The sequence below is a fragment of the Ambystoma mexicanum genome, chromosome 12 (genome assembly GCF_040938575.1).
Source record: "Ambystoma mexicanum isolate Mex_15411 chromosome 12, UKY_AmexF1_1, whole genome shotgun sequence".
Classification (NCBI taxonomy): domain Eukaryota; kingdom Metazoa; phylum Chordata; class Amphibia; order Caudata; family Ambystomatidae; genus Ambystoma; species Ambystoma mexicanum.
Window position 1 is genome coordinate 266,930,880 of NC_090936.1, and position 26,962 is coordinate 266,957,841.

A 26,962-nucleotide genomic window follows, 5' to 3' on the forward strand; every position below is an offset into this window, starting at 1 on the left:
GGATTTGCATCCAGGTTCACCCAACCAGACTCCCAGGGGAACGCCCTGTGGATGAACTGGTCGGGGATGTTTGCGTACGCTTTTCCACCAACTCCTCTCATCAGGAAAGTGGTGAACAAGATGAACAGAGAGTCGATGACGCTCATCCTAGTTGCTCCCATGTGGGCAAGACAACCGTGGTTCCCACACCTACGCAGGATGGCGGTATGCGAGCCCATCAAACTTCCAGCCTGGTACAACCTACTGTCCCAGCACCAAGGTCAAACAGTGCACCAGCAACCCAACTCAATGAACCTGGCAGCATGGCTCCTGAGGTCATAGAGTTTGGACATCTCAATTTGCCTCAGAGGTGTATGGACATCCTAAAGGAATCTAGGAAACCAAACACAAGGCAATGTTACTTTGACAAGTGGAAGAGGTTCGTTATCTGGTGCCAGAGTAGACAAATCAACCCTGTTGATTGCACTCCTTCCACTATTGTTACATACATGCTCCACCTGCTAGATGCAGGACTGGTTTTTAACTCACTGAAAGTACACCTGGCAGCCCTGTCGGCATACACCACTTCCCATAGCAAGATATTGTGGTGGAAAGTACCAGTAGTTAAAGCCTTCATGGAAGGAGTAAAGAGACTTCACCCTCCTATTTCAAACCCACCACCAGGGTGGGACCTTAATGTGGTGCTAGCCAAGCTCTTGGAACCCCCTTTCGAACCCATGCATAAAAGCAGTCTCAAACCCCTGACTTATAAAACGGCCTTCTTAGTAGCTATTACTTCTATAAGAAGGGTCAGTGAAATTCAGGTTCTGTCAGTGCAGGATCCCTTCTTTACTGTCCATAAAGACAAACTGGTTTTACGCACACACCCTAGGTTCTCACCTAAATTTATATCAAAATTCCATGTAAACCAGTCCATCGAGCTTCCGGCTTTCTTCCAGGACCAGCAAAGCTCGGCTGAGGTGAAACTACACACCCTAGATGTGCATAGGGCGGTCCTCTACTATGTAAATAAAACCAGACCGCTAAGGAAAACAGATCAAGTGTTTGTCTCCGCAGCTACAGGCAGAGAGGGGATCGCGTCTCTAAAGGTGCCATCTCGAAGTGGATTATTAACTGTATCCAGCTGTGTTACTCACTCTCTGAAAGAACTCTGCCTTTTACGCCAAGAGCCCACTCTACTAGAGGCATTGGGGCCACTCTGGCTTTCATTGCAAATGTACCCCTTGACACCATTTGCAAAGCAGCTACTTGGAGCTCTATTCACACTTTTACTCAGCATTACTGCATTGACACCCATTCCAAGGCATACACAAGTGGGACAAGCGGTTCTAAGACTTATTTGCTCATGACCCTTCTCACATCCCACCTCCTTCAGGTACTGCTCGCTAATCTATGCACAGCATGTGATCTAAGCAGATTCCACAAGCCTCAGAAGGGATACATTACTCACCGTAATCGTATTTCTGATGCTTGTATCTGCTTAGATTCACATGCGACCCACCCTTCCTCCCCTCTGAGAGAAGGCGCATGGTTGCTTGTAGTCTTACCTTTCTATCTATCTGCTTGGATTATCTGTACTCGCGCTACTCCTCATGCTACCTCATGTCAAAAGAAATACAATCTGAGGATCCTAGACGCGTGAGGGATCTTGGGTACAGTGGACGTCACACTAGGAATAGTATTACTGGCACGCCCTGTGTCGACGCCCATTTTCGAGTTTCGAAAAACAAACTGTAATACTCAGCAGCTTCCACTAGATGTTGGCCTATGCACAGCATGTGAATCTAAGCAGATACAAGCCTCAGAAATACGATTACGGTATATATATATATATATATATATATATATATATATATTACATGGCCACAGTAGTGGCCATGTAGTTATGGTTAAGTTGCTGTTTCCATAGGAAGAGCACTTTTTGGGTGGCTTATAACTTCGCTCTCCCTGGACGGATCCTCACCAAACTCTGAATTTTTTTGCAAAGTTTGGTGAGGATTCGTCCAGGGGGGCCAAAGTTATAGGGGGGGTCCCAAAACTTTTTTTTCCCATAGACTGAATGGGGAAAAAATGTTTGCTCGCGCCTACAGCCCAAACCGCTGGACGGATTTCCACCAAATTTGGACCAGGAGCAGCGGCTTGGTCCCGAAAGCGTGCTTTTGCAAATTTGGTGAAAATCTGTCCAGTATTTTTTTTTTTGAATGACCAAAAAGTAGGTAAAAAAAAATTAGTGATATCTGTGTTCGGTTCGCGTACACACTTCCCTGTTTGCTCCGCGGACAGTGTCCTGATTGGCCAATCGTCTTGCGTGATGTTCGCGGACATGCAACCTGTTCGCTGATTGGACGGCGTGGAGTGTGAAGCGCGTCAGATTTTTCGGTAGCGCCCGCCATCTTGGATTCGCGGACGTCCGCGGACAGCGCGGTGAAACTTTGTTCAAAATGTGTGTTTTGTAGAGTGTGTTGGTGTGTAGGAGTGTTTGGGGAGGGTGGGAGTGTATGAGATAGGATGAAAGTTGTGTTTTTTATGTGTTAGACGTTCTTTTTGTGTTCGATTTGTTTGCAGACATCACGGGTGTTCTGAAATGTTCTAAATAAACTGACTGGGGGGTGTTCTAAGGACTCAATATGTGTCCGTTTTGTTCGCAAGCAAAGTGAAACTGTTCTAAGAACACTCGCGGTGTCCGGGGAGTGTTCGTAAGGGGTGTCCTGAGGACGCTGTCCGTATTGTTCTCTGTCAAGTTGAATGTGTTCTAAGAACACCCGCGGTGTCCTGAAATGTTCGCAAATAAACAAAATGGGGGTGTTCTGATGACGTTTTTGAGAACACTCCCGGTGTCCTGAAATGTTCGTAGGGTGTGTCCTGAGGACGCTGTCCGTATTGTTCTCTGTCAAGTTGAATGTGTCCTGAGAACACTCGCGGTGTCCTGAAATGTTCGCAAATAAACAAGATGGTGGTGTTCTGAAGACGCTTCTAAGAAGGGGGTGTCCTGAGGACGCTGTCCGTATTGTTCGTTGTTAAGTTGAAAGTGTTCTAAGAACTTTCGCGTTGTTCTGAAATGTTCGTAGGGGGTGTCCTGAAAACGGTGTCCGTATTGTTCGCTGGCAAGTTCAGTGTTGTAAGAACACTCACATTATTCGCGGACATTAAAAGTTTCCCATAGATCATAGTTGAAATGTTTGACTCTATGGATGTGGTATGCTGCGGTGGTTGTTGCCAGGGCATAGAGTCTTGGGTGCATGGCCATTTGGCCATTTGGCCATGCACCCAAGACTGTATGCCCTGGCAACAACCACCGCAGCATATCACATTCATATTTGCTTATAACTTTGGGTGAAAAACAAATGTATAAGGAACAAAGGTATTAGATACTATGGATGCGATATGCTGCTATGGTTTTCCTTATTATTGTATACTTAGTGTTTGGTCTAGTAATGGGAGTCCATGTTTTTCTTCTTCATTTCTGTGATAAAAGAAAATAGCATGTTAGTATTAGTATTTTGTAATGACTTATTACATTTTACAAGCAATATACCTTTATTTTTTTCCCACCCTCATATTTAGTAGAGTACAAATCAGAGTACTGTGCAATTTGCTCAGTTTCTGTATTTGTTGCTAAAATCATTGGGTCTGTGGGAGAAAAAAAAATCCATGTTGGATTAAAAAAAAACCTTTTTCTGTTATGCTACAGTTTTTGTTTTCAGTGTTCACTTGTTGTTTCTGGCTAATGCTTTATACTTTGCTTTGTTGTATTTTTTTGGAGCAGTAACAGATTCTTCATTTGTTTTGATATTATAAAATTTTGGAGCAGTTAGATACCAATTGGCGTATTCTAACTGTCTATTTTTTAAATATATTTTAGTGGTTTTGATTTATCTATTTGGATATTGTTAAATTTTGGGACAGTTAGATACCAATTGGCGTATTCTAACTGTGTATTTTTTTTTTGGCCTAATTTAGTGGTATGCATTTATCTGATTAGTTGTTGTAGAATCTTTGAGCTGTTAGATGGCTTTTGGAGTATTCTAACAGTTTATATTTTTTTAACACAAATTTACTTAAAGGTTTAAATACAGTTTATTTATCAAATTTTGGTTTTAAGAACATCAAATAAGCGTTTGTAAGATTTGCTGATAATCTCTGCTTTAGAGTAATGGTACTATCATTACATTCAAACCATCCACATTTCTTTTTTATATATGTCGTGTAGTGCCCTGAATTGGTTGTGGCTCCTGCGTGGTAGATTATACCTATTGTTGTGAAGGTTTTCTTACCAAGTGATATTTGACTGTGTGAATCCAGTCAGCTTGCAGTTGTTTTTGGTACCATCTGCATTGTAACGTAGAAGCATTAGTATTACGTATTTACTATGTGTTTGTATTACTAACGTGGAGCGATTATCTGAATTGCAGGTAGAGCATAATCTACCATGGTTTGCATTTTGTACAAGTTGCTGAAATGGAATGGATTAACAATTTGGTATTGATATATATATGAAGCGTTCATTGGGAATTTCTTCTTGTGTCACATTGTTGCACAGAGTGCATGTATGTTTCCACATGTATGAAATCTGGAAGATTTCATTTATAGGTATGTTTTTGTTTTCCAGTACTAATAGTAAGTACATTAGAAATTCTTGTGGATCTTCCTGTGAGTTTATAGTGAATTTCACCATTCCAGCACAGTAGTCCAATTGTCGTCTTATTCCAAAAACAGTGTTGTCAGGATTGTTTGCTGCATTTCTGTGAAGTACTAACATTTGCAGACACAAAGGGTCTGTACTGTGTAAGTAAATGTTGTCAACAATTGGTGGTATTTGAAATAGAATATTCATTGCTACATTTGCATAGCAACTTACACCAACTATATTTGAGAATTTAAATGGTCCAGGTACTACTGTATCTAACTGCTTTTTTTGGAGTTTGTCTTCCTTCTTTAAAGAAGTACCTGGTTTACTTTCTCTAATGGATTCTTTTTTGTTTGTGGTACTTGATGAAGTATTAGTTTCTTTTACTCTCTCTGGAGGATTTGCAGTGACGTCCTGTTGCATTTCTGTTTGATTTAGTTTTCTTTTACAGCGTTTTAGTTTTTGTGGAACAGAATATGTGTTTAGATGGGGAGTGTATAGTGAGCGAAGTCTATTATATTCTAAAATGCAAGGAATATCAGCGTTTACTTTACTTGCATCAAAGTTGATTAGAAATAGACCGTCAAGTGTACGTAAGCGTAATAGTGCTATGTAGCTCATGCCTTCTTTAAAGACTGTGTTACCAATATCTAACATTGCTTTGTCTAGGGTAAGACCTTGTGATTTATGAATCGTGACTGCGTATGCAAGAGTTAGAGAAAATTGTTCTCTGCGTACATACATATCTTTGAAGAGAAGGAATCTAGCTGTTGAGCGTCCTATCCGATTTACTTCTGAAAGTTTGTCAAAGAATATATTGACAAACTGAATTTTGTTGTCACGTGGGTATGTTTGAAAGCCAACAACTGTACCCAGTGCTCCATTAACTAGTCCTTGGTCCACGTCAAGGTTACGTTTAAGCATTACTCTGCAATTTAAGGATAATTTTAACATCTTTTCTAAGCCTGCTGTGTTTGAGATTGCTTTTTCTAAATAATTTAGTCTTGTTGTGGCTTGGTCACACATGGGTAGTGTCATACCATGTACATCTAGTTTGCCTGTGGTGCTAATTTCGATTATTGGTTGCATTTCTTTACTTAACATTATTTCATTGAATTTGAGACAGTTTGCAAGAGTTGGCATTAAGGCCATACAATTGACATTTTTGTGGGTTAATTGTTCCATAGCATCTGTAGCACATGCATTATCGCCATAAAGTGCATTAATGTGCCGGGTTTTCAATGTTGCTTCTGCTTCTTTAGAAAGTATACCAACTCTCAAACTTTTTAAAATGTTGGCATAAGTTAGATCTGCAGATTGGCGCATGTTTTCTGTTAATTCTCTGTATTGGAAATGTTGCCAAAGGTTGACATTTCCAATGCTGCCAACAGTTTTACGGCGGAGTTTGTGCCCTAATGTTTTAAAAATAGGTTCACCTTTTACTGGTGTTAATTGAAGCAGATCTCCAAAAACAATAATGTGTTTTCCTGCAAAGAGCTCTTCGTAGTCTGTTTTGAGTACTTCTTGTAATCTGAGGTGAATCAAAGCTAACATCAGGTTGGTGACCATGCTCACTTCATCTATTAGTAGCATTTTCATTTGTTTCAATACTCTGCGTAATTCCATTGCAGCTTCTGCAGAAAGTTTGTAATAGTCTAATTTGTTCTAGTGTTCTACTGGTAATAGGAGTAATCAGTGTAATGTAACACCACCTATGTTGTAGGCAGCTAAACCTGTGGGGGCAGTGACAACAGCTGACAGTTTGTTGTTTGTCAATTGTTGAAGGAACTTACTAATGATTTTGATTAGGAATGTTTTGCCAGAACCAGCTTCACCACTGACATACAGTAGTATAGGTTTATAATTATGGCAGGAACATTCTTTATTTTCATGTTTTACACCATGTGCAATTTGTTTTGTTACTTCTTGAAAAATGCTACTTTGCTCATTGTTTAGTTTTGATTGTAGTATAGTTAAGTCTTCCTTATCTTCATACTGACACATGGTGTTTTCTACTTCTATCATAGCTAATTCTGCCTCATTTGTTATTAGTGGTTCTCCCAGTGGTTCTTGGCTTCCTGTTACAGAAGGTTGACTACTGTCAGGAGTATCCTTATCTAGTTGGGCTTGGAATTCTTCTTCATGTTGCTGTTCATTGTGCAACATTGTTTTGTACTGTGTAAAGTTTACATCAGTTATAGTGCTTTCATTTGCTTTGAAAGCATCCTCATATGAGTCATAGTTATCTAGTAATTGTTCTTCTTTTCTCCATGGTTTGAAGAGTTGTAGCAGGGACATGTAATATACTTCTTTATGTTGAGGAGTCTTCAATGACAATTTGATATGATTAATTAAATTTGGTTTAGTGAGTTTAACTAAGCTGCCTTCACAGTCTGTCACTCTATATTTACTTTTTTTTCATCAGGTTTCATATTATTTTTGTATGTGTAGTTTTGGGCTATTTGGTATAGACACATGTTTTCCAAAGTATTACTTCTGTTTGGTTAGTATGTGTCCAATAAATTGTTTTTTAAAATGTCTTGGCTGTTGGCATCATGTTTGGCTATTGTTTCTATATCTTCATATGATTTTAGAACTTTTTCTAGATTTAGCTGGACCAAGACTTAGCCATACTATATTTTCAGATTTACCATACAATGAAGTACCAGTTAAACAATCAGCTGCTTCATAAGATCCACATTCTCTATGGGTGAGCATTTTTATGCCCAAGCTGTATAATTTCTGAGATACTGTTTTATCTGATGACAGGTCATTCCAGAGGTCTTGGAGCTCTGTCTTTTCTGCTTTAGTTAAGTATGCTGTGACATATCGTGCAACTGCAGTAGAATTGTCTGCAATGTACTGCACATCTGTTTGCATTCCATAAGTGGGCAATGATTGCATTATAATCATTGATATATTTTTCTTCTTCTTTTCTTTTTTATGTAATATGTATTTTTAGGTGACTTACCTTTAACACTATGTCTAACTGAAGACATAAGGTTGTTTACTTGACCTGTATTTGTAACTGGTCTAGGGAAACCAAATCGGCCTTTGGTGCAGTATTTGCCTTTGTTTTTGTATTTGCGACGACAATATTTTCCACATTTGTGTCTTTGAAATTGTAAAATTTGTGCATGAAGATCACTATTTGTGGCTTCTGATGGAATTTCACAAGTGACATATTTTTCAATAAACTGTAAAACAGTGGCATCACTGTCTTGACCAAATTTAGGAGCATCTTTAATCCATAAAAGCATGTGGATATGTGGTGCTCCTCTGGCTTGGTATTCTTTTCTCCAAAAGAAGTGTTGCACTTCTCCAAGGGGAGGAACAGTTTTATTACAAATAAAATGTAGCATAGCAATGAAGCAATGGTGAAAATATCTTGAAACATTAACAGGATCCAAAGAACAAAGTTCTCCAGGTGTTAGAATATCTATGTTTGTTTTGTTTTTATTTGGTATGCGTAGGAAATCATGTAAATCTTCCCATGCATATTCTGCACAACTTAATGTAACAAACCAAGTGGGTGGGCCAAGGTTTCTGATCATACAACGTACATCTCCATGACGTCGAAACCAGTACTCTTTAGTACCACGCATATTTGCTAATAGATTTGTAATATTTGATTGTAAAACCTCATCCTTTTGTTGCACTTTCTCTAATAATTGTGTAGCTGTCATATTTTGAAAGTGTGATCCTGATTTTAATATGTGTGCAACTCCGTAACATAAAGTTGCTAGTTCACTTTCAAAGAGTAGGTGGAATATGTATTCCCAGATTTAGACAAAATGTGGATCTTCAGAATACATCCGTAATGAGCGGTATTCTGAAGCTGATATTTGAATAGGTCTATCATCATACCTTCCTCCTTTGCCAGTAGGAAAGAGTAGAGGAAAAGCATGTGCTGCTATACTTTTTTCCCATATACTGATTGGTGATCCTTTTGTTTGACGCATTTGGTAAGTTTCCAGTACATCTTGTACGGTGTCATTACAGTGCAAAGGATGAATTGTATAATGGTCTAAAGTATTTGATATTGTAGCAGGATCTAGTAGCTCAAATTGACCAGCTTCTTGTGTTTCTTGAATTATTTCAGTTGTATCTTTCAAGTTTTCTTCAATATTAATTTCTTTGTAATATTCATTATTCTCTTTAAGATATTGGAAGGCTTGTCTAACTTCATATAAATCTACCAGCTGTTGCCATATTTCTTTGTCTTTTGTAGGTACTCCATTTACTAATATAATTAAAGATTGCTGCATTGGACGTTGCACTCCTAGAGTATGCACATTTTCTTTTAGATTTAATGGTAAATAAACTACTTTTTCACAAATGCCTTTTACCAATTCAGAGGGAGGTAATTTTGCTGTTTTTGGTTGAAGGCGTATTATTGCTTGAAATGGGTGTACTCTTTGAATTATGATGCTCTCATATAAATTAAGTTGTTGTAGAGGTTTTGGTACTGGGTATAATTCCAAATTATTTGTGATAGAACGTGAAGGAGTTTGGTTGTTGTCAAGTTTTGTAGTGCAATAACTGCAAAGTATTAAGGGCTCAGTTATTTCATATTTGTTTTCTGCTACAAGGTAGAGAGCTAATTCAAACCATTTAAAATCTTCATTGTCTTCTATTTTGTATGATAGGTCCACAGTTTTTGTGTTACTTTTATAAAAAATTCTACGGCAACATACACATACATGGTTTGGTACTTCAGCTGATGTACTTTTAAATTTTAGTATTTCTTTTTTGTATGTGTTTAGCAAAAGGTTGCCATGTGTAGAATTGTTGCTTAATTGGTTTAAAGCTATTTCATTCTTTAAATGGCTTTAACGTCCAAAATCTTTTTTCTGGATATATTGAATTTCTTCAAGTAGGTCTTTTGCTGTACCATGTAGAAGGATGTTATTTAACTTTGCTAGTGCTAAAGCAGGACTTTTAGCATAGTACAGTTTATAGACTAGATTTCTTATAGTTGAATGATGTGTTGATATCCTTTTGATATCATGGAAAGTGGTTTTACAAGTAGGTCCTGTAATGCAGGCCAATGAATGTCCTTGTAGTCCTGTGTACTTGCGCACTGGACAGGTATCTATATTTTGCAGTAATTTAATTTTGATTTTGTCTGCTTTTTACATATGTATTGAGGAATTGGCGTAAAGATTTGAAACATTGTTTGGGAATATTACACATTGACGTGCATGGCCATTTGTACACTAGACGTTCTGATTCAGTTGAATGGAGGGGTAATTCTAAGTTTTCAGGGCATATTTTTGTAAGAAGTACTTCTTGTTCCATTATGGTATTATTCACTTTTTCATAACCTCGACCACTGCTATGTATGGCAATTGTATTTGTTTGCTTTTGTTTGTACGCTTCTTCATTAAAATATGTTTCTGTGCTTGTAGTGTGATTCCATTCACCTCCGCTGATACTTAAGAAGTTCTTTCTGTTGATATTTCGCTTATTGAGAAGTCTTTTTTGTAATTTAGTTATTAGTTTTGTTAGTGGTTTCATTTTGTTTAACAGTAAAATAAATTTCTTTTGAGAAGAATTGCACTGTCCATCAATGCTTCTAAGATTAATTTCCTACGATAGGTTTTAAGCTTTGAACCTGATTTCTCTCCTGTTTTTATAAGATTTTGAAGGACTTTGTGACGGTATATTTTGGCTAAAATACTTTTCTTGGTATGCTTACTTTGCACTATATTAAAATTTGAAGAAGTAGTTTTATCTGTACTGATAGCTGATTTTCTGTTAATTGTTTTTTGGTTCGTTTTAAATTTTGATAGAGGAAGCGAAGTTGTTGTACTTGAAACTTCTTGTGTTTCACTAAATGATTGTATTAGCTGTTTTGTTTCAACTTTTTTTTACAAATTCTGCTAGAGATGGATGCTTATGTTGGACACCTTTGTTTTCATTTGCTCTACTTTTGCGTTGCTTTCTACGGACTTGACTTTTGGTAGGCATTCTTTAGGGTCTGTTGAAAAAATAAAGAAGATATGGGTTGGGGTGTTCTGGAATGTATGTGTGCTGTGTGCATGAGTGTTTGAGTAAGATGATAAATATGTATGTAATGGTGTGTGATTGTGCATTGGGAACTAAAACTAGTAGGGATAGGTATTCTTGAATTTGTGTTACTAAACTGGGGTTCAGATGACAAAAAAAGTAAGCTAGTGGTGTGGAAAAGTTCAAATAGTAAATCTAATGTATACAATTAAAACAGTTTTGTTCTATAATATGAAAATTGTAGTGGTTCAGTTGGGTAATGTGTGTGTCCAAAAATAGAAATTTGTGGGGCATTCTGGCTGTAAATCGCTGTTTAAGACATGGAAATTTTTGGACAAAATGGTACAAAATCTCTATTTTTAGAAACCGAAATAGCTCGTATTAACGTTATAGTATATTTGATTAATAATACAAATATTATGGTGATATTTTACTTACTTTTTTTAAAATTAACAGGTAACTTCTTAGTTTTTCTTTCTTCTTCGAATTCAGCTGCTTCTTTTCAGGAAACTGGTCTTCACTGCAATTGTAAAAGCTTCAAATTAGTAGCTTTGTTTGTATATAGCACTGTTTTTAATTTAGATATTGATTATTTTAATTGAAATCCTCAGTGCCTTCTGTAAAAGCATTAAACTCATTTATTTACATAAGATACATTGCATCTGTTCAGTACATATGATATGTTCTTAATGAACAAATTGTATTGAATGACTAACTGTAGCAAAAAAAAAATATTTTTACTATGTCTTGTGAAATTTAGAATATATTAGTGAATACCACTATTTCTGTAAGTAAACTGTTCTAGGTAATAGCGCCTCAATGTCATGTCTAATTTAAAGTAATTAAGTAAATAAATAAATAAAAACAAAACATATGAAATTGTATAAGTATTTTTATAAAGGTTTAAACATAGATTGTGTTTGCATGCAATTTTGTTTGAATATATGTAGTCTATATATTTCATTTAAAAAATGTTAGTTTAACACGATTTGAGTGTGTGTGTATAAAGAAAGTAAAAAGTATAAAGGTTTATAAGGGATAGTTGATTTTAGGAAATTGAAAAAAGTACAGTAAATTCATTTTACAGATTTTACAGGGTAAAAGTCCGTTTGAAAATGTGTTCATCTACTATACAGAAAATATGCATACCTGAAGTTTGTGTTCATGCATATGGATATGCATGGAGCTGCAAGTAGAAATCTTGAAGACTTGTACAGTATTTCTGGTAGATGCTGCTTGCCACTGATATGACACTTGTACTCAGAGAGATTCAGAGTACATTTGCAGTGCTGATCTATGATGATGCAGTTAGATGTAGAGGTCTTGAATGTTATTGGTGCATGGTCATGTGATTTTTGAGGTACATCCAATGAGGGAATGGCAGAGTGAGTGTAGTGGAAATGGTAGAGGGGCTGTTCATGTTATGATATGTCCGCGGACATGGCGGTAGTTCGTGGACATCGGGAGTTACATCCGGGGATTTTTGGGTTCAGAAGTCATGCAAATGAGAATAAGCACTGAAAGGGATTGGTCAGGAAAGTTTGGTGGGTGTGTTGTGCCAGGAGAGATTTTCTCAGATACTCTTTTTGCTGAGAGAACAAAAGATAGCTATGGCTGTGTGTTTCAGAAAACAGATTGTTTGGATTTTAGGAGATTGGTGGATACATTGGTTGAAGGTGCATGCAGAAAGCTGTGGAGTAGCTGTAGATCTTGGATTCCCACATGTGGAAGTACACTGGCATGGAGTACGTGGAATGAAGTGGTTGGACTTGCTACCTCTCTGTGCTACTTTGGAGACAGAGCAACATCCAGACATAATTGTAATTCATTGTGGAGGGAACAGTTTAGGACATGTGACTGGAATTTTTTTGCAATTTGCTATGAAAGAAGGATTTAGGAAGGTTATGGACATGTTTCCTAATTCTCAAGTGATATTTTCACGGATTGCGCAGAGACAAATGTGGCTTCGTTCTTCATTTGGTCCACAAATGGAAAAAGCAAGGCGCAATGTTAATAAGGCTGTTTGTGCCTTACTAAGAGATTTTGGCATGTCTTCTTTTCACAATGAAAATATTATGTTTTGTAATATACATTTTTCGCAGAGATGGAGTCCATCTTACTTATGCTGGCAATCAGATTTTTCTGAGAAATGTACAAAATGCATTGCAACCTTTTTTGGAATTACAACAACGATTTTGAAGTAGATGTTAAGCATTTACAATTTTTGACTTACAAACACCACCCAAAGGCTCTTTTCAGAGCCACCACTTCTTTCCAGAGAAAATTACAATGTTTGTGATGGAGTAGCAACCCAATTTTTTTAATGTTCGCAAACTGTCCGCAGACTTCTAAAAAATACAAAGAGCCCTGCTTCATTTATTTTCACTTCTATTTTTTAACTGGGAAAGGCGGCTCTGAAAAGAGCCTTATTTTTTTTTTTTTTTGTAATTTTGTATTTTTTTTGGTTTTTCAGATACGACACACTAGGAGAGGAAGGTAAAGGAGGGTAAAGGGGGGGACACCAACCACAGGGTTAAGAAAGGGCGAGCTGAGAGAGGAAGATGTAGAGTGACTTTTATTTGGGTACTGAGCAGGTCTTCTCGTGCTCTGAGACAGTAGTCTCAAAAGCACTCCGAAGTCGCTCCCCCCTGCAGAGTACTGTGTCACAGTACATACATACAACTGTGACCCTCGAAAGGTAAGGGTCATCAGCATTCTGTATGGCCTGTGAGGCAGCTTGAGGAAGACGCTGTCCCCCTGAGGTGGTCCTTGTGGTGACAGGATCAGAAACAGAGGATGAAGTAGAGGAAATCAACCTGCTACGTTCTTCGCAAGGTACAACCCTGCGAATAGCCCCAGAGTGAAATGACCTCAGGTGTCGCTTCATAGTAGTGGTCCCAAAGCTGTACTTACCGTGCTTCCCGCGACTGAGTATCATTTTGCACTCATTGCAGGTAACACGGTTTGCACGAGCCTTAGGAACATTACCATGAATGGTAAATAACCGCCACACCCAAGACTCACGCCTAGTGCGTGTAGTAGGGTTTTCCTCTACCTCATTCTCATCATCCTCTTCTTCCTCCTCCTCACTCCTGTTCCCCTCTTCAGGCCCTTGGGGAGGTGGTGGTGGTGGAGGGGTGGAGGGGGAGGGGGCGGGGGTGGTGCTGAAGCAGGTTCAGCACCAAGTGGCAGTTCAGCAGCCAAGGATGCCATCTCGATGATGGTGTAGTCTGCAGGTGGCAGCAAAAATCACTGTGTTCTGAAGAATAGCCAGAAACACAATGGGAATAAGCTCTTGGGCGTGGTCTTTTATAGGGGTGCTTGTGCGCGGTTCGCGGACATGCGCACTGTCCGCGGACAGATCGAACACAAAAAAAGGATCGGAAAGTTTCAAAAGGTATATAGAAACTCAAGATTGCTATGTGGGACTTGTGCCATGGTGAGATTTTATTGAAAAATATTATGGATTAACTGAAAATGTACTTTTAAATTGTTCGGGGACACGAACAGTGTCCGCATTTCAGGACACACGATGCGTGTGGGCGCGGTCATATGATCCGTTTGCGAACTAGTCCGCGAAGGAAGCGCATGTCTGCAGGACACCAAGTGCAAGGAGATTGGTTAGCGCATGCGCATTGATGTCCTACGGACACTGTTCGGGTTCTGAAGTAATTAAAAGTGCGTCACACGTGAAACCAACATTTCAGGACACCGCGTGTGTTCTTAGAACAGTTTCAATTGGGTAGCGAACACTACGAACAGGTATAGTGTTCTTCAGGACACCTCCATTTTCGTTTACGTACGAACATTTCAGGACACCAATAGCGTTCTTAGAACAGTTTGAACTTGCTAGCGAACAGTACCGGACAGGTATAGTGTTCTTTAGGACACTTCAATTTTTGTTTGTTTACGAACAATTCAGGACACGGCGTGTGTTCTTTGTACAGTTTCATGTTGCTAGCGAACACTACCAACAGTTGTACTGTTGTTCAGGACACATCATTTTTCGTTTATTTACGAACATTTAAGTGAAAAAACTTTGTTAAAGGGACGTTATGGCTCCAAGTAAAACCGAAAAACCCTTGAAATTCGCCAGTTATGGTAAGCTAAGCAACCATAACTCGCGCCACCACCGTGCACTGCTAAGACTAACACCCAGGACATCAAAGATGACATTACAAATGTCATTGATGACATCACTGATGACATCACATGTCTGGCTCACTATTTCTTCTTTTTCTGACATATCTAGGCCACATGGTTTTCTTCAGTAACAGTCAGAAACTAAGAATTTTATTTTATTTGTAGACATATCCTTCTAGTAGGTTCTTACAGTAATTCCCTTAGAGTACAGTCACATCATATGAAACATATACATATGGGAAAACACAAGCTTGAAAGACAGCAATCCTTTTTGTGCATAAAGATAATCACTAGACATATGAGCACTTTCTGATAGTTCTGTTTTTTTTATGGTTGTACTTTCCCTGTATTTGGTCATATTTGTATACATTGTACTCACATTACTTTCCTTAGGGTCCAATCACATCAAGTGATACATATACATAGGGTAAATAGCAGCTTTGAAACAGAGCAATCATTTATTTGCATGAAACTAATCAGTTAAGTTATGAATTGTTTCTGCTACTACTTGTGCTTTTTTGCTAACTTCACTTTACCTGTATATACCCATATTAGTATGTGTTCTTGTGTCTTTGTGTTTTGTCTGTAGTAATACAATTATGTAATACATGAGTTTTATTAGCTACTTATTACATATTTCACAGTACACAAAAATCTGTTAAGAAAACAATGATCATTTCATTATTCAACATATTAACATTACGAATATCATACCTTCATCTTGTACGCTGCACACAATGTTATGTTTCTGTATGAGTATTTTAGTATACTAGATAGAACCCCATAATAGGATGCTATTAATATCAATGCATCATTCAATGCACTTATTAGGGTATATTTCTTGCAATGATTGTTGACACTTTTTTCGCAACATAATAAGAATCCCTTCTACACATATTTCATGAGAAGTACATACACATGTGATGTCATCAGTGATGTCATCAATGACATTTGTGATGTCATCTTTGATGTCCTGGGTGTTAGTCTTAGCAGTGCACGGTGGTGGCGCGAGTTATGGTTGCTTAGCTTGCCATAACTGGCGAATTTCAAGGGTTTTTCGGTTTTACTTGGAACCATAACGTCCCTTTAACAACGTTTTTTCACTGAATTTCATAGGTTTTTAGTAGCGCAACTTAACCATAACGTCCCTTTAACAAAGTTTTCTTCACTGAATATATATATATATTTTAAGCATGCTGTGAAATCAACTTTTTAAATCGCCTGCTCGCCACAATTTTAAGAATACTGTTTTAGAGATTAGAAATATTTTCAGCAAAAAGAGTATAATGGTAGCTGCCACCTTGATAGGAAGACAGCAAGCATGCTATTTAATGTTGCCAGGTAACCTTTCACAATTTATGCACACAACCGCCTCTCTGCTAACAAAGCCTTACTGTCATATACCACTAACACGGATCTGTGAAAAACGGAGCCCAGGGCTGCCTAATGCGAAGCTGTACTGCACTAATAGACATGGATCCGTGGACGTGCCGCACCATTGACCCATCACCTCTCAGTCCCTCGCCAAACACACACTTCATCTCCAGCTCCCTCTCTCTGCTCATCAGTCCTTCTCCCCCTCCCTGATCGTCTCTCTCTCCTGCTCCTTCTTGCACCCAGTCCACAAACCATTAAGTGCGCAAGATGAGATGGGATGTCCCGTGTCCGGGGTCCCGCTGTGTCCTAGCTACCTCCTCAGGCTCTATGGCACACGCAGCTACTACCCGGCCTCGGGCACTTTTTTCAATTATTTGAACTAACGGTGGCAGCTTGTTGAAGTTACTGCTAGGGACGTGCCTAACCAGGGCAGGGGAGGCAAAGGGGTCTCACCAAAGTTGTCTTGACACTGACTTCAGCCACTCGATTTATAAGCACTATGTGTGTACTTCACTGAAGTCCTGAAAAAACAAGCATTGGCAAAGCCAACCGTTTTAGCTTGTGTACAAACATTAGGCATTTGCCACACTGCTATTATATACCTAGATACATGGCAGGTGCTACTATTTATGGCAACTTACAACTACGGCAGTGCTTAATAACAAAAGCCCAAACTGTTGGCTGCGTGTTTCCGGTGTTATCATTTGGCTGTACTGCTTATTAAAAGCAACTCTATTTTCATTAATGGTGGCAACTAGTAGACATGCATTGAGTCTGGTTCTGCTAAATAAAAGCATAGTATTTACCTATGTGATGATGCTTCTTATAAAAAAAGAGCAAAAGTAATGTTATCACTTTATCAAGCTTTTACACAAAACATGATATGCAACAAACACCATTAATCCTGCATAAGTAGCATTTTCTATAAAGTCATGAATTGACGCGATTCACGGATGATGGTTAAAGGGCCATTTTTTTGGAAGCGAGGGGTGGGCCACTTTAATTTTGGGTGCATGAGCCTATTTCTTTTCCTAGTCCAACCCTGTTTATTGGTAGCATTTTTGGATAGCATTAGCATTTAAACACTTGCTTCAAAAAACGCAGTAAGGTAGTAGAGAGGAAGATTGGAAAATGTTTTAAGTTTCAACTCATGGAGTGGGTAAGGCGATGGTAGGTTCCAGTGGGACTAGGGCTTTACGTGGGCCGGGGCTGATCCCCGGCAGTCTCCCAAAACCTCAGTCGAGTCAGGGTTCACACTACCCCGACAGCCAAAACACCCACTTTTTTATCTTTCCGTGCTGGGGATTCGAACCCATGCACTGCTGTGACTAGCCAATGTCACAGTGCACTGTACTATTCCGTAGGTATTTAATTTTTCAGTCAAAAGACTGTCAATCAGACTGTCAAGCAGTCTGTTATAAATGAAACAAAAGAAATCCAGCATTTACGAAATAGCACATTGCTATTTCGTAGGTGCAGGATTTCTTTTGTTTCATTCAACAGACTAATTGGCACCTATGAAATATCACAGTGGGATGACTGGCTTGTCAGTGCCAGGGCTTGGGTTCTAATCCCCAGAACGGGGCAATGAAAAAGTATTTTTGTATTGTCCCATGCTGGGGATTCGAACCCTAGCCCTGCTGGTGCCATGCCATTGTCACATCGCACTGTGCTATTTCTGACATGCTGAATTTCTTTTTTTTCATTCAATAGACTCCTTGACACAAGCTGTGTCAAGCAGTCTCTTCAATGAAACAAAGAAATGGACCTCAAATGAAATAGCACAGCGCAAGGCGACACTGGCTTGTCACTGGCAGGGCTCAGGGTCGAATCACCATCGAAGGACAATAAAAACGTACAAAAATAACCAACTTTTTATGGTCCCGTGATGGAGACCCTTCTGGCCACACCCATCATTTAGGCCACATACCCTCGTTGCAGTAGCCCCCCTCGATTTCTCACCCCACTTACAGCACTGAGTGGGACGGACATTGATGATGAAGAGGTATACCTCAATGTTTTGCTCGTTTAAGATGGGATTCTGGGACTCTATGTGAAGACAACCCTCGGCGTTTTTGTAATATTATGTTGCCATACATCTGAAAAGAGGGGTATTTCATTTTTGTATATTTCAGTGAAAGCAACTCATCCCAACATTCATTTCAGTCCCCTTAATACTTGTCTGCAGGGATCCAACTTGGTTGAATAACACCTAATTAAGTTCTGCGGTGTCTGGCCTCTTTTTGCCATTAATAGTTCGAGAGGATTGGGTCCTCCGACGTATTCCATATCTATGACATGTAATCACCACAGCTGTGCTGCTTCGGAAACTTTTTCCTGCGTCGATGACGTTGATGCGCCGTCGTCGAGGACCTCCTCCCACGTCCGACGTCATCCGATGTGATAAGTAGGACGCACGACGCCCGTAGCCTCAGTTCCGTTTTTTCCGCGAAGGTGTTGCTTCGTGATTCTCGGTTCACACCTCGACTGTTTAGATTTCTGTTCTTCTCGGTTCTTCGAACCTGTTTGTTTTGTGAAAATCCTTCGTGTGAAGATGTCTTCTACTTCGTCTTCGACCCCGCGTCCGGGTTTCAAGAAGTGCGGGGAGTGTGGGTCCAAGATGTCGGTGACGCCTGCCTCTGGTGCCTCGGGGAGGCCCACGACACGGATGACTGTATCGACTGCCAGTCGCTCACGTCCAAAGCCTTACGCGAACGTAAGAAGAAGTTGTCGGTAGGTCGGGTGTCCAAGCCCAGGAAGTCGAAGTCTGCGGGGCTTTCGAAGGATGATTCGAGGGGTGACTCTCCGCGTCATCGTCGGAAGTTTCGTGGGTCTCCTTCTAGGAGTCGGTCTCGCCACTCCTCAGCCTCTTCGAGGCATTCTCGGAAGCGCCGACACCGGTCGTCTTCCAGGTCCTCTTCGGAGGACTCTGCCCGGCATGTCGCTTACCCCACCAGCCGTGCGACGCCGGAGGAATGGGGTTCCTTCGGGAAGAAAATGCTGGCGATTCTTGAGTCGCAGGGTACTATGCCGTCCGCGCCCCCGAGTGGGGTCGGTCGTGAGAGGTCGAGAGACACCGCTCGCAAGAGTGGTCGGCACGAGTCACGGAAGAGGTCCCGTTCGGACAAGGAGACTTGTTCTCGACGTACCCGTTCCAGGACCCGGTCCTCGACGCGTTCGAGACTGCGTGCACCTGTGAGGTCTTCGAGGAAGACATCGACGTCTTAGGCGTCGAGGGCATCGACAGGCTTTCTCGAGGTTCCGGCTCGGAGGAAGTCGTCGAAGCCGTCGACGCTCAGGTCGTCGAGGGACACGCTCGGGGCTCCGGCTTCGAGGGCTGTGTCGACCCCGCCGTTGCTGGAGGCGCTGCATCTGACGTCGACGCCGATCCTCTCGGCACTGATGCCGGTCCTCTCGACGCCGGCGTCGATTCGCTCGACGCCATCGACGCCTTTCGTGTCGGAGGTACCCCGTGGCACGGGAGAACCCCCTAGGAAGGCTCTGGTTAAGAGCAAGCACTCTCAGGTGCCTTCTCTTCGCCACCTGGACTATATTTCAGAGGCGGATGAGGATTCTGATGGCCTGGTTCCTAGTCAGGTTCCAGATGAAATTGTCTTGGGCCATAGTCAGTTTGTCGATTTGAGACAGTCACTGCATGATGCCAGTGGACTGGACACCTCTCCGGAGGTGGAGTTTTGTAGGCCTGAGCCTGGCTCTCATGCCGATTCCTCGTACCGGCGCCTTATGGCTAGGGTTTCTGAGTACTTGGGATGGTCTGCTCCCCCAGGGGAGTTTGTGCAGGATGATCTGACGGACATCCTTGATGTTGGTCCCCCAACTGATCCGGTACTGCCTTTCCATATGGCTTTACAGAGAAGGGTGGCAGCGGCTTGGACTGCTCCGGAGAGTCTCCCGGCGGTGGGCAGATCCTTGTCGCGAAAATACCGTCCAGCCAGTAGTGACCCCTGCTACTTGACCAGGCACCCTACTCCGGAGAGTTTGGTGATGCAGGCGGCCACGGCCCCGGCAAAGCAGGCGTTGTACCCTACCATCCCACCTGATAGGGACGACAAACGTTTTGATGGCTGGGCGAAGAAAGTGTTTTCTTCTAGTGGTATGGTGCTTCAGGCGGCCAACTCCATTTGTGCCTTGTCTCGTTTCACACACACTCTGTGAAACTGTGTTGCGTTAGCGGCTGAACATATTCCCGAAGGGGACGAACGGGATGGTTTTCTTGCTATGGTCCAGGATGGTAAGGATGCCATGTGTGAGTCCGTTCAGTCGGGTTTGGACTTAGCTGAATGCGTCAGTAGGTGCATGGCGGCGAGCACCGTGATACGCAGGTTTGCGTGGTTGCGGAAGTCGGGGTTTGCTCCTGATGTGCAGTCTCGGCTCCTCAACATGCCCTTTGACGGTGAACACCTTTTTGGCAGCAAGGCTGACGAGAGCCTTGAGAGGTTGCAGACCTCGAAAGCTGCAGCGAAGTCGTTGGGCGCTGCAGTTCGCCAACCTCCGCCTTTTCGTCCTAGGGGACAGCAGTGGAGGGGTGGTTCCTTTCGCTATTACTCGTCCTTCAGTAAAGCGAGAGGAGCTGGCAGTCAAAGAGGCCACCGCAGGGGTACCAGAGGTGGACGACAGGGTACCCGTGGTGCCAAGGCTGCTCGGGCAGTTGCCTCTTTGCCCTCAGGTAACGCCGCGGCCGCTCCCACTCAGTCATGAGGCCATGTCCCATGGTTCGCCGGTTGGGGGAAGGCTGGCGCAGCATCTTGTAGAGTGGCAAGCCATTACTTCAGATGTGTGGGTTCTGGAGATCATAACCCACGGCTACTGTCTTCCCTTTCGGCACAGGCCTCGCGACAATCCACCGGGGAACCTCTCTTTGCAGAGTCCGGATCCGCTCCTTGCGCAGGAAATTCAAGCCCTGCTGGAGAAAGGCGCCATAGAACTGGTGCCTGTAGCGGAGAGGAACATGGGATGGTATTCCCCTTATTTTTTGATTTCGAAGAAAGACGGGGGATTGAGGCCCATCATGGACTTGCGCGGTTTGAACAAACTCCTCAGGAAGGACAAGTTCAAGATGGTTGCTCTCTCTCAAGTCCTCCAGGCCCTTCAGCTTCAGGACTGGTTGGTGTCACTCGACCTCAAGGATGCTTACTTCCATGTGCCGATCCATCCCAAGCACAAGAAGTACCTGAGGTTCGCGGTTGGCGACTCGCACTTTCAGTTTCGGGTCCTGCCGTTCGGATTGACCTCCGCCCCGAGGGTTTTCACCAAGCTCATGGTGGTGGTGGCAGCGCATCTCAGGCAAGGGGGGATTCACGTCTACCCCTACCTGGACGATTGGTTGATCAGGGGGAGCTCTCCCGAGCAAGTCCTGGATCACCTGTCCGTCACCTGCCACTCCCTTCACAGGCTGGGCTTCTCCCTCAATTTAAAGAAGTCCCATTTGACGCCAACACAGCGGCTCCAGTACATCGGAGCAGTGCTCGACACTTCCCTGGGGCAGTGTTTTCCTCCCCAGGTGAGGGCTCTTCACATTCAGCAGATGGTGCACAAGTTTCAGCATGCCCAGACGCTCCCAGCGTTCGAGTTCTTGAGGCTGCTCGGCCTCATGGCATCCTGCGTTCTTCTGGTGCCAGAGGCTCGCCTGCAGATAAGATCTTTGCAGTGGGCGCTCAAGACGCAATGGTCGCAGTCCTCCGGCAGGATGTCGGACCCGGTTCAGGTGCCGCCCTCGGTCGCCCGGGACCTTCTGTGGTGGGCCGTCGAAGGCAACTTGATGAAGGGGGCTCCTTTTTGGCTTCCCTGGCCGGAGGTGACGATCATGACGGATGCATCCCTCACGGGTTGGGGAGCTCATGCCAACGGGCTGACAGTCAGCGGTCGTTGGTCTCCGTCGGAGTCCAGACTCCATATCAATCTGTTGGAGCTGAGGGCCGTCAGGCTAGCCCTGAAGGCTTTTCTGCCGACTGTGCGAGGAAAGAGTGTCCTGATCCTGACGGACAACACAGTGGCCATGCACTACCTCAACAAAAAGGGGGGGCAGGGTCACTTCCTCTGTGCAGGGAGGCGATGCAGCTCGAGTTCTGGGCCATCCAGCAGGAAGTCTCGATCTCGGCAGTTCATCTGGCCGGAGACGAAAACGTGACGGCGGACGCTCTGAGCAGGCAGAGCACAACCTCTCACGAGTGGGAGTTGGCTCAGGAGATTCTCCTGGAGATCTTTGCCCTTTGGGGGGCCCCTCAAGTGGATCTCTTCGCCTCCAGTGTCAACCGGAAGTGCGAAAGGTTTTGCTCGCGGGAATTTCCTCCAAAAGGAGCCTTGGGAGACGCGTTCGTGGTGGAGTGGTCGTTCCCGCTGTTGTACGCGTTTCCTCCAGTCCCCGTCATCCCGCAAGTGCTGCGGAGGTTACGGAAGTTCGGTTCCCGGATGATCCTCATTGCTCCGGCGTGGGCTCGGAGGACGTGGTACCCGGACCTTCTCGACTTGTCCATCTGCCCTCCGCGTCGTCTTCCCTACCGAGACGATCTGCTCTCACGGGAGAGGGTCAGGTTCTCCATCCAGAGGTCTGATCCCTCAACCTTCACGCTTGGCTTCTGAAAGGTTGAGGTATATGGATTGGGACCTCCCTGAAGACGTGATGGAGGTGTTGCTTTCGGCCCGAAGGCCAGCAACAAAGTCTCTGTACCGTTGGCGTAAGTTCTGCGACTGGTGCCGAGTTCAGTATGTGGATCCTTTTGCATTTGACATCCCCATGGTTCTGTCCTTTTTACTTTCTTTGGCCCACAGGGGCTTGCAAGTGGGTACCATTAAAGGTTACCTGGCAGCGCTGTCCATCTTTAAGCGCTCATCTGAAGGGTGTTCTTACTTTAAAATCCCTTTAATTTCACAGTTTCTGAAAGGGCTCACTAATGTGTTCCCTCCGTCACCTTTCCTGGTGCCCGGTTGGGATTTAAACCTTGTTCTTAAGTTTCTTATGGGTGCTCCGTTTGAGCCTTTGCATTCTTGCCCTTTGAGGCTGTTAACTCTGAAAACTGTGTTTTTAGTTGCGGTTACTTCCGCTCGCAGAGTGAGTGAGTTACAGGCACTTTCAGTTAAGCCACCCTTCACTGTATTTCACAAGGACAGGGTTGTCCTTAGAGTTCGTCCTTCCTTTCTTCCGAAGGTAGTGACGGAATTTCATTTGGCCCAGAAGGTTGTTCTTCCGGCATTCTATCCTCCTCCGCATCCTGGTAAGGTAGAGGAGAGGCTCCATAGGCTTGATCCTAGGAGAGCTTTAAGCTTTTATGTTTCGCGCATGTCCCGGGTCAGAGTGGACGATCAACTCTTTATTGGTTACGCTGGAAAGCGTTTAGGGCAAGCTGTGACGAAACAGACTTTGTCTCGCTGGATTATTTTGGCCATCTCGGAGTGCTACCGCTTGGCGGGTAAGGACCCACCGGCTGGCTTGCGGGCCCATTCTACCAGGGGTATGGCTGCATCTACTGCCCTGCAGAGGGGTGTTCCTATTCGCAACATCTGTGATGCAGCCACCTGGGCTTCAGTACATACATTTGTACGTCACTATTCCCTTGATTCCATCCGAGCACAGGATCTGGCCTTTGGCAAGGCGGTCTTTGCTCTGCTATTTGATTGGCTATTCTAAATTTTGATTCTAAATTCTTTCCCTCCTCCTTGCTCTGGTATTGCTTTGGGAGTCTGTCATAGATATGGAATACGTCGGAGGACCCAATCCCCTCGAAGAACAAGTTACTTTCTTACCTGGTAACGTTCTTTCGATGGGATGGTCCGACGACGTATTCCATATCGCTCCCGCCCGGCCTTCCCCACTGCAGAATTTCTTTTGCGATTGCAGCTTACGTTCCGCAAGGCTTTGTGTCTGACTGGCAGTTGACTAATGTCACACGTTCTGGGGGAAAAACTACAACTGAGGCTACGGGCGTCGTGCGTCCTACTTATCACATCGGATGACGTCGGAGGAGGTCCTCGACGACGGCGCATCGAAGTCATCGACGCAGGACGCAGACGCCGAAAAAAGTTTCCGAAGCAGCACAGCTGTGGTGATTACATGTCATAGATATGGAATACGTCGTCGGACCATCCCATCGAAAGAACGTTACCAGGTAAGAAAGTAACTTGTTCTTCTACATGACTCGACCTGAGCTCTCAATGAAAGTGCCAGACTCGATGCCCAAAAGCCTGGCTCAATGTGGTTGAGCACAAAAGACCCAGAATTAAGGTACTGTGGAGAGGCACTTCCCCCACTCCCAGTCCAGTTTTGGGACCATAGTGACGTTTATGGCACCCTTCTCTGCCTTTTTCTTCAAACACATTCTTGAACATTGAAATTGTGACAATTAGGTGCCGGAACACCCCTGCTCAACTACTTTGCCATTCTAAAGCAGTCTGCATTTTCTATTTTTTATTTACACTGGTGCTTGTTTGCTATTATTCTTAGTTGAGTGTATTTTATTGTTAGGGAACCCTTATTGGCCATTTCTATTTTGGAATCATTGTAGCAAAGTTGTTTGGGTTGATAAGGTTATCAGCGCACACTTCTGAAGATATAGCCTGCACTCGGCCTGCGCTATTCCAAAAGACAAAGGTGTATACATTTAGGGCTGTGCATGTTTCACCTTTGATTGACATAATTGCTCATTTAGTAGTAGTGTGGCATGCGAGCAGGACATTTATCCATTACTTATCCCTTTAATTATGCAGAGCAGGCATAATTTTGTTACACCCGATTCCTCATCTCCTGCCTCTGGCACCCTGTCACAGACAGCACCTGTATGTGCCTCCTCTGCCCTCTGCGCTCGGGAAATCATCCTTTACCCCCACACCTTGATCCTCCTCTTCGTCTGCAACCAGATCCTTATCTGCCCCCATATCCTCCAACTTCTCCTCCTTCGACCACCAGATCCTCCTCATCTGCCCCTGGGAATCCAGGTCCTCCGCCTCATCCTGCTTCCGTTACCACGATCCTCTTGCACATCCTGCACCTGGATTCATCCTGCACCTGGATCCACCTCATGCTGCCTCTGGCACCTGGCTAATGCTCATCTGCGCCCAACACCCAGATCATCCTTCTCCTCCTTCCTCCTCTGCACACAGATCCTCAAACCTCCAAAAAGCCTGAAAAAAAAGCCTGAATATGGGATTTGGCCAAATTTCAACCGTTTGAAAATTCAGTATGGCCGAAAGTTTGACCAAATCCCACATTTGGTGGCAAGGGCTGCATGGGTGTCCCTTGCACCCTTGTTAACTATATTGTGAGCGGGGGTTTCCCCCGCAGCTGATCAAGTAAACATTTTTTAAAAAAGGCAAAGGCCCCTGCGTTGTGGTGGTTCCCGATCACGGAAGTGAAAGGGAACAGTTGTTGAAGGGACACAGCGAGTCGGCGGCACACAGCGAAGTGTGAATCTGCAAGGTAAGTGGGGAGGGGAAGAAGGGTGGCAAGGGACAAGTTGGAAATGTTCAGGGGAGAAAAGATAGTTATTTTCGGACAAATAACATTCAGTCTTTTCTCCCTCGAACCTTTCCGCCACGGGCTTCTAACCCCAATACGGATCCTCATTTGCACACGGATCCTCGTCATTTGCACACGGATCCTCGTCATTTGCACACGGATCCTCGTCATTTGCACACGGATCCTCGTCATTTGCACACGGATCTTCGTCATTTGCACACGGATCCTCGTCATTTGCACACGGATCCTCGTCATTTGCACACGGATCCTCGTCATTTGCACACGGATCCTCGCCATTTGCACACGGATCCTCGCCATTTGCACACGGATCCTCGCCATTTGCACACGGATCCTCGCCATTTGCACACGGATCCTCGTCATTTGCAAACGGATCCTCGTCATCTGCACAAGGATCCTCGTCTTCCTCATCTGCCCTTGGCACCGGAATCCTCTTTCTCTCTTGAATACCCAGATCATCCACACAATCACCCAGAACCATTCTTCCCAGTCTCCCAAACTTTTTGCATTTCACCCTTATTTGCACCTGAGTTAATACATTAAAAGTAATGGGAAAAGCAGGAGGTGTGTCGGAAACCTCTGAGGGGTAAATAGTTCAATGTTCGTAAAAACCAGTACAAAGTTGTGCAACCCATCTCACGATACGTTGGGCAGAAGTCTTATCTAGATAAAGGGTACCAAAGGCCATCACAGAAGATCTTTTGATTACCTTGTCATCTGCATCCGTTCTCAAATAAGGGAATAATGCTGCATTCCAAAGACCGTGCAAAATGCTAACAGCCCATAGCCCAATATAATTAGGCTGCGCACTGTGAACTGGAGGGGAGCCTCTCTGGACTGATACTATGTTACTGGGTCGTGTATGCTTGTTAGCTGAAATGGCTAATTCTACTCACATTTCAGGAGGAAGGCTATTGTTGATACTACTATCAAAATGTTGGTGTTTGGATCATTGGGCATATTTACCAACCACACGGATGCCAGACTGCATCACACTGATGATGCCTAATGTGGGTGAAATGGGTATGTGGTTGTCTGCATCCTTGGGAGCATCTGTCTTGGGCTTAAAAAGCTGTTAATGAACTGGAGAAGAGCTTCCAGGGTTGGCGTTGTGGAGCATGCACTTGGATGAAATGTGCTATTCTACTCTAGAAAAATACGGACTGTGTACATCGCAAGGTTTGCTCCCAAAAAAATCCCCTATGTGTACTGCAATGCATTTGTTTTGGCTTATATGCGGTGCTCTAGGGCCACCTAAAAACCAAAACCAAAAATTCTCACAGAACGGCCACCGTGGAAAGGTAGACTGGGGTTCT

General features: G+C 43.3%; 1 protein-coding gene across 14 annotated transcripts in view; it reads left to right on the forward strand.

Annotated features, from left to right (window-relative positions):
- PLEKHA5 (pleckstrin homology domain containing A5) overlaps positions 1 to 26,962 on the forward strand; it is a 1,790,419-nt gene that overhangs the window by 580,068 nt on the left and 1,183,389 nt on the right. The gene's annotated exons all lie outside the window — the stretch shown is intronic.